Here is a 9,299-nt window from a genome sequence, read left to right on the forward strand (position 1 = left end):
GTACACCCACCGATGCGTAGAGTAGATGTCGTACCAACCGAGGGCACGGAGATAAGCTTCGAAGGGAAGGCCTAAATCATATTGATCAAGCACGCTTCGTTGGATATAGGGAAGCTCCATGATAGTGGCGGCACAAAGATCTTCAAGATCTTCATACCTTTGGGCCTCCTCCTCGGTGAGGAGATGAAAAGGGGCCCGGTATTGGCGGGTGAGTGGTGGAGTTTCCTCCCGGTCGGGTGGTGGTGGTTGTTGATTTTGGGCGGAGCGTGTGGTGCGAGCTCGATGAGCTTGCATTTGTTGGTCGAGGGGGGTGTTAACGACGGCTCATTTGCTTCGGGTCATGATGATATGAGGGAGAAGGGAGAAGGAATGAAGAGGGAGTAGGAGATGAATGTTTGTGAAGAGTTGGGGTAGTTGTGAGGAAGGAAAGGGAGAAAAAGGGAGGATATATATATAGGGGAGAAGTGGGGAATCCAAGCAAAGCTCGGATTCCCAGAGGGGTACGCGGGGCGTAAAGGGGCCACGCCACGCGTATCCCTCCCCCTGATGTTATTTTATGCAAGAATGGTGAGATACGCGCGGCGTAAATAGGGTTACGCCACGCGTATCGGACCTCCTGTTCCTTTTTTATGACAAAAAGGGTGGAGACGCGGGGCGTAAATGGGGTTACGCCCCGCGTATGTGTTGGTCCCTGATAATTAGTTCCAAGGGGGGGTTAGGAACTAATATAACTTTTTCTCGTTTTAATTAAGCTGACTGGAAGTAATTTTGAAAGTTTAATAACTCTGCTTTTGGTCAGCTTGGTGAGAAATGTTTGAAGACAGCTTTAGTCAGATGTTGACTAAAGTTGTTTTCTTGTGAGTTAAGAATTTACACTCTTGGAGGTCAGCTTCTAACTCAGCACCACTTATTTACTCAAGGTCAGCTTAGGCAATTTATATGCTGAGTAAATTTAGCAAACAACACATACAATATAAGAGAGAGTTTAGAGATTACTCAGTACCACTTATCCTGGTTCGGCCTCTCTGCCTACGTCCAGTCCCCAGAGTCCTCCGGGCTTTTTGAATCCAATACTGAGCTCTTTAACGGTAGAGCACAAACCAATTACAAGGCAGTTGAATATGCAAGAGTACCTTCCTCTATTCGTCTACTCAACTCCTACTAAGTGCTACAACCCAGCACCTAGATTTCTCTACTGCTGAAATGCTTACAACCAAGCACTCAGTTTTACTCTCTCGATATTTCTATTGATCACAGACTTGTTCCTTTGTGAACTAAAGAATACTTTAGATGATTACAACTCAATCTAGCATTTACACATAGAATAGAAACGTGGGTGTAAGATTCTTTTTGTATTTGAGTGCTTTTGAAACTTTCTCTCTTGTATTTTTCTTTTGATGCTTCAGTGCTTCTTATTATTTAGGTTCTTCGATTGTCCTTTTATAGACTAAATCCTGTGGATTTGATCGTTTAAAATGTCTTGACCGTTGCTACCAAAACGGCTCTTTTGGGGAACATTTTCTGGAAATCTTCATACTGCACACCATTCCCTGCTTCTGTTTTTCTTCAGACGTCAGGTTGTCTTCTAGCGTCTGTTTTGTTTGTTTGTGCCAGTTGTCTGTTTCCAATAATCCAACGTCCCATGACTCTCGGAATCAGTCTTCTTAGGTATCTTCGAGGTTCTAATTATTGGTGCAGAAGATTGGCAGACTTTGTCTTTTAGTAAAACGGATCCTTCATGATGTCCTGATGAATACTCAGCTTCGTTGGTTCATGCTGAGTTCCTTCAAGGTCAGCTCCGTTTTGTTTAACCGCTCCTGAAGAGGTCTTCAGCTTTAGTCAGCTTCGTTTTGTTTCTGAACTTTAACTCCACTCAGCTTCTATTCTGTCATGCTGAGTTCTTTTCTACTCAGCTTTGTTTGTGCTGAGTTTTGTCCTGTCTTTTACTTTATATATTTTTTGCACTCAAGATTTAACAAACATATTAGTACAATTAAATCAAAACATCTAAATTTAATTTTCTCTTAATCATGGATGATTTTGTCAAATCAAAATCTTGTGGAAAGGTGTTTCAACAAACTCCCCCATTTTGATGTTGGCAAAATACATAATTACGGAACTCAGTTTTAAGTTTCCCCATGATTGAAATTTTTTGACGTGACTCCCCCGTAAGGGTTGCATTTATTTTGTCTTAATTTTATTCTAAGCCTTTCAAGATCTAATTTCATTAGATTTGTTGCTTTTGAGTATACTGGCTTAATTTTGGAGAGATGTTGTCTCTTAGTTTAGTTTTAGTGTCTTTTTGAGTTGTTTGTTCAAACTTGATTAGTCAGATATAGGAAGAGAAAACTGATATTGATTTGGATTTAAAAACAACAAAACAAAGCATAGTATCCTAAACAGTGGATAACAAAAACACACAGATAACAGCAGATAACAGGATATGGTTTGATATGGTGCCAAATTTCTAGACACAAACTGGCTAGATTCACTTCTTCGTTCTTTGAGCTGAGGGGTCAACATGAGCAATGCCTTTTCCTTTGCTCCCAGAGGCAGACGCAGTTCCTAAAGTCAGAGGCTGAGTTTCTCTCTGAGTTCCTCTTTTACTAGTCTCCCCCATTTTGCCATCATCGGGTTGATAAAGGAAGTTTTTATTCCTGGCGGCAGAGGAGAGGTAGTTGGAATAGCGCTGAAGCCTTTTGGTGCTTTCTCCTAAACAGTCAATTACAGGAACGCTATCGTCTTGGACGTGTCTGGGGACCCTAAGAGAACTGCTTATCATGCTAAGGAGACATTCATGTGCCTTGCTCGGACAGGAAATGGAGCTGGTGACCTGACTGTAGGATTGATGGAATAGTTTTAGCAAAGCAGAGTCATAGAACATGCGTTGTGCATTGTTGATTCTCATGGCTTTCATGATAGCTTGCGAGAAGCTCATGAGCTTTGTGTTGGATACTGGATCAACATCCATCTGGGCTCGATCAATGTTCAAGAGTCTCACTGCCTCACTCAGTTGATCAATCGTACATTGAGAGGAAGAGGATACAAGGTCACTGGTACTTGTCAGCTCTGCTTGAATCTTAGTGAAACATTGTTGGAGCTCGGTGGTGGTGACAGATTCTGTATTGCTTGATGGACTGGATTTAGTTAGCTCAGCATATAGCCAATCTTGCAACTCAGCAGATGTTACAGACTCAGTGTGGGCAGTTGCTCTGGAGGGGGTCAGTTCCGCTGCTAGCTTAACAAAATAGTTTTGAAGCTCAGAGGAAGTGACGTACCCTAGATTGACTTCAGATAGCTGTTGAATTTTTCCTTCAAGAGAGTTCAGATGAGTGGCCATAGTAAGCACTAATTGAGTCAGTTTGGCCATTTGCTCTTGGTTTGGTTGCTGAGTTTGCACTGCAGTGATAATACTGATCAAATCTTTCAGGCTCCGGAGTTCTTGTAGAAGTTGAGTGATACCTGTTAGGTGAGAGGGCTCTTGAGTGGATTGGCAACCTTCAGCTTGAGTAGAATGAAAGTCTTGAAGTAGAGACTGAGCTGAAGCAATGACCCTACGGCCAGACTCAGTTGCATTCAAGTAGGCAAACTTAGCAGCATCGGACTCAGATGCTGGTGCAGGATTTTCCGATGGTGGAGGTGTTGGTTCCTTGCCAGATTGAGGACCTGGATTTTGAGGAAGTTGTTGAGCTGAGTTGTCAAATTTTTGTGATGGAGGTGGAGTTGAGGTATGAGTTGGCTCAAATGGTGCAGCTTGACTTGGATTTGTAGGGTTCTTGGCATGTTCCTCATCTTGAGTAACAGTGGCTTGCTTTTCCGCTAGATCTTCTGGTGGAGATTCAGTGGTAGTTGAGAAATACTTGAACTGAATTGTAGACAAGTCAGTTTCTGGCTCGTCAAGGGGAAAGTCGTTCATGAGATCAAGGTGCTTTTGCGCTTTCTTCTTTAATCTTCGCCGGGTCTCAGTTTTTGGCGGAGAATGGTCAATTTGAAGACCTTCACTTGACTCAGCAGCAACTGTTCCTTCATCTACAGGTTGCTCAACATTACCTTCTTTCCTTGTCTGCTCAGCATCATCATGAGGGTATTCTTCCTCTTCAGTATTACCTTTTTGGTGCTCAACTTGTTCCACATCTTCCTTTTCTTGGTCAATCTCATGACCTTCAGTTTGAGGAGAGGTTAGTGGTACGACTTCCACTATCTTCAAAGAGTGACCTCTTTTCCTTTTCTTTAGCGGGGTTTCAGGAGTCTCTTCGTTCTCATCCTCAGGCACTTCTGGCCTCTTTCTTTTCTCAACTTGCTCATCAACTTTGTCAGCTTTGGCTTTCTGCCTTGATGAAAGCCTTATTTTCTTTGGAACAGAGTGGATATCCTTGGAGCTAACTTCTACAGCCTTCCTCTTCTTCCCTTTTTCAGGCTGAACTGACTTAGGTGACTCAGTATGAGCTTCAACTTCTTGTGTAGGCTCAGCTTCAGATTCCATTTCTGCTTGCTCTTCTTCCTCATCCTCCTCAGCATCCCCAGTTCCTTCATACCCCTTCAAAGGTTGATTATACAATAGTCCATTCAGGAGGACAGCAGTGATTTCATTTCCCAACGAACTTGTCTCATTCACAGTCTCTATTTGCTTGTCCTGTATAATTTTCGTAATAAGTGAACCCAAATGTAGTTTCCTACCGCTTCGTTGAAGGGCTCCAACTAGAACCACAGGGAGATTGAATGGAGTGGAAGTCAACATGTGCCATATAAAGCACTGTTCGAAGTTAGATGCGGAGGAGGCTGAGCTGAGTTTGGGAAAGATAAAGTTAGTCAGCATGAAATGAACCATCTTTTGATCTTTACCCATACAGGTACTGGGTATTTCTCCTTTATGATCTTTGGGTTTACAGAACCCCTTTAGCTTCTCAGAAGTAGCTTTAGGTATCTTCTCTTTTGTTGTTCGAAATTGGATTCCTTCGTTCGGTATCTCTAATAGTGTGGCTAGATAGGCAGGGGTTATAACGATTTTCTGACCTTTCACAGTGGTCTCCAAGTAATCTGAGTCGTCTGCATCAACTCGTAAATTTGAGTAGAACTCACGTACCAACCTTGGGTAGGCTTTTCCTAGAAGAGAAAAGAGACCTGTCCAGTTGTTTTTCGCAATCCATTCACAGAATGGTGTTTCAGTCGATACGAAGCTCGGAGAGAACCACCGGCATTTTAACACCTCCATATTGTTAACCTTCGAGTGAACTTTCAGCATTATCCTCTCCTTTTCTATTGAAGGACCAGCGTGGTCAGTGGGTGTGTTTTGCTCTTCTGGGGTTTTCTTTTTGCTGGGAGACATTTTTGACGATTTTGAGATTTTTGGAAAGGAAGAAGTTTGAGTTTTAGGGATTGCAAGAATGAGGAAGGAAGAGTGGGTGTTCTACTATTTTATATAAGTTAATGAGGATCCTAAATCATTATCTTGCCGTTTTTCTCCTAGGGACGTTCAATCGTCAGATACTCTGTTCATTATGATATCTTCGGCGCATGAGTTTTTGCCATTAATGTGCGTCTTCCCAATGTGTCAGAATTTACACGTGTAGATTTACTTTATTGCTAAAATTCGAATCGTCAACAATATTGAGTGCCTTTTGTTAAGACAATTTTTTCTATCTCCTATTAACTCAGCATAGATTACATACTCAGCGTATGTTTTTACTCAGCATGGAGTGACTTGTTTATCTACTCAGCATGGAATGTTTACTTAACTTTTAAGCCAACTTAGTATCATTACTTACTACACAGGGTGGCTTTTTCATTTTAAGCTTAGTAGGGAACAAATATTTCACTCAACATGGCATTTGTACAATCATTTAAAGTTCCACTCATAATTATTCAATACAGATTTAGTTAGAGTGGATTTGACATACCAATTGTTTCCCTTAGTATGTTGAATTGCTCTCGTGCCAAGGGCTTTGTGAAAATATCTGCAAGCTGATCGTTTGTTGGTACGTAGGTCAGCTTGATCTCATCTTTTAGTACATGATCTCTGATGAAGTGATGCTTTATGCTAACATGCTTCATCCTGCTGTGTTGGACTGGATTTTTTGATAGATCAATGGCTCTTTTGTTGTCACATTTGATTTCTATAGTCTTTGTTTTGACTCCGTAATCCTCAAGCTGTTGCTTTATCCATAGGACTTGAGCAACACAGCTTCCAGCAGCTACATACTCAGCTTCAGTTGTAGACAGAGCTACGGATGATTGCTTCTTGCTAAACCAAGATACTAGACAGCTTCCGAGGAAATGACATCCTCCTGAAGTGCTTTTTCGTTCTAGCTTATCTCGTCCGTAGTCAGCATCAGTATATCCAATGAGTGTAAAGTCATTTGAGGTTGGATACCATAGACCTGCATCAACTGAGCTTTGCAAGTATCTAAAAATTCTTTTTACAGCAGTTAGATGAGATTCCCTGGGGTCAGCTTGATATCTAGCACAATAGCATACTGAGTATTGAATATCTGGTCTACTAGCAGTGAGATAGAGTAATGAACCTATCATACCTCGATAGAGTTTACTATCAACTGACTTACTCTTTTCATCCTTGCATAGGACAGTATCAGTACCCATGGGGGTTGATATTGGTTTGCACTCTTCCATGCTGAATTTCTTTAACATTTCCTTGGTGTACTTAGACTGACTTATAAATATGCCATTCTTACCTTGCTTGATTTGGAGTCCAAGAAAGAAGTTGAGTTCACCCATCATGGACATTTCGAACTCTGTTTGCATCTGTTGGCTAAATTCTTTGCACAAGGATTCGTCAGTAGCACCAAAAATTATATCATCAACATATATTTGTGCAAGTAGGGTATGTTTTCCCTTTTTCTTAATGAACAAGGTTGTGTCAGCTTTTCCCCTGACATAGTTCCTGGTCAGCAGGAAGTTGGTCAACCTCTCATACCAAGCTCTTGGAGCTTGCTTTAGGCCGTACAGAGCCTTTTTGAGTTTATAAACGTGATTTGGAAATTTTGAGTCTTCAAATCCAGGAGGTTGATTGACGTATACCTCTTCGTTTATAAAGCCATTAAGAAATGCACTTTTTACATCCATTTGGTATAATTTAAAATTCATGTAACTGGCATAGGCACACAGTATACGTATAGCTTCTAATCTAGCAACAGGAGCAAATGTTTCTCCATAGTCTATACCCTCTTGCTGACTATAGCCTTGAGCTACAAGTCGGGCTTTGTTTCTAATCACATTCCCATGTTCATCTAGCTTATTTCTAAAAACCCACTTAGTTCCTATGGGCTTTTGATTCCTAGGTTTAGGTACTAAATCCCATACCTCATTTCTGGTGAATTGATCAAGCTCTTCTTGCATAGCATTGATCCAATACTCATCTTGCTCAGCATCAGCAAAATTCTTTGGCTCATGTATTGATACGAATGCAACATTGCTGAGGTATTTTCTAAGTTGATCCCTGGTCATCAGTTTGTTGTTGGCGGCATCAAGAATGGCTTGTTCTGTATGGCCTCTTGGGATCTTTATTTCCTTTGGCAGTGCTGAGTCGCCTAGAAGAGGTGTTTCTACAATCTCTACAGGAATAGGTTGGCCAGCAAATGTTATTTCAATTTCTTGCTTACCTTGAGTCAGCTCCTGTATGCTTGTCATTGTGGCTTCCGGTTGATCAGAGGAAGCTGAGCCTGGTTCATCTTCTTCAGGCTGAGCTGACTTACCTGTAGGGTCAGTTTCATCGAACTCAACATGTCCAGACTCTTCTACAACTTGAGTTCTTTTATTAAATACTCTATATGCTTTACTGTTTGTTGAGTACCCTAAAAAGATCGCCTCATCAGCTTTAGCATCAAATTTAGCAAGGTTGTCTTTTGTATTGAGTATAAAACACTTACACCCAAAGGCACGAAAGTATCCAATGTTGGGCTTTCGACCTTTCCAAAGTTCATATGGGGTTTTCTTGAGTATAGGTCTGACTAGAGCCCTATTCAGTATATAACATGCTGTGTGAACAGCTTCACCCCAGAAGTACTTTGGAAGCCTATTTTCACTCAGCATTGTCCTAGCTATTTCAACAATAGTTCTATTTTTCCTTTCAACAACCCCATTTTGTTGAGGTGTTCTTGGAGCAGAGAAGTTGTGGTCAATACCACAGGTTTCACAGAATTCATCAAACTGTTGGTTTTTGAATTCTCCACCATTGTCGCTTCTAATGTGAGCTACTTTTAGGTCTTTGTCATTTTCAAGCTTTCTGATCAATGTGGTGAACATCTCAAAGGTTTCATCCTTGCTACTAAGCAAGATGATCCAAGTGTACCGAGAGAAATCATCTACAATAACCAAAGAAAATTTCTTACCTCCCAAGCTGAGTGGCTGGATAGGTCCGAAAAGATCTAAGTGTAGTAATTCCAATGGCCTTTTGGTTGAGACGATATTTTTACTATGAAATGACTTTTTTGTTTGTTTTCCTTGCTGACAGGCTTTACATAGTTGATCTTTTTCAAACTTTAATTTGGGTAATCCCTCAACTAATTGCTTTCTAGCTAATTTGGCAAGAAGATCCATGCTGACATGCCCAAGTCTTCTATGCCATAGCCAGGAGTTGTCCTCTTTAGATACTAAGCATATATTTTTAGAAAACTGTTTTTCCAAGTTCAACATATACACATTTTCTACATGAGGGGCAGTTAAAATCAATTCATTTGTATTTCCCTCGAGTATTTGACACTTAGTATCATCAAATACAACCCTTCTGCTGCTCTTGCAGAGCTGAGCTACACTCAGCAGATTGTATTTGAGACCTTTAACTAAGGAGACAAACTCAATGGTTGGGTTACCTCCGATAGTACCTGAGCCGACTATCTTACCCTTCTTGTTGTCTCCAAAGCTTACACTTCCACCTCGTTTAAGCTCTAGTGTGATGAACTGAGTCTCATCACCTGTCATATGCCTTGAGCATGCGCTGTCTATATACCATAGTTTTGACTTCTCCACGCATGTCAAGCTGACCTGCAATTTAGACTATTCATTTTTAGGTACCCAATTTCTTTTGGGTCCTTTCTTGTTAGTATAGACAGGAGCAAAGTCATGTTTTAACTTATGATGGCATACTTTTATGGTGTGGCCTGGTTTACCACAGAAGTCACAAAAAGGTACCCTTTGTGGGTTGAACTGAGTATAGTCAGCATTATTGTGTTGGGCATGCCAACATATTGTTGTGGTATGCCCTTTTCTTCCGCAGAAGTCACATTGGACAGTCCGCTTGTTATGCCAACACACATCCTTTGTGTGTCCCCGTTTTCCACAACAAT

Source organism: Euphorbia lathyris, chromosome 8 (assembly GCF_963576675.1).
Source record: "Euphorbia lathyris chromosome 8, ddEupLath1.1, whole genome shotgun sequence".
Classification (NCBI taxonomy): domain Eukaryota; kingdom Viridiplantae; phylum Streptophyta; class Magnoliopsida; order Malpighiales; family Euphorbiaceae; genus Euphorbia; species Euphorbia lathyris.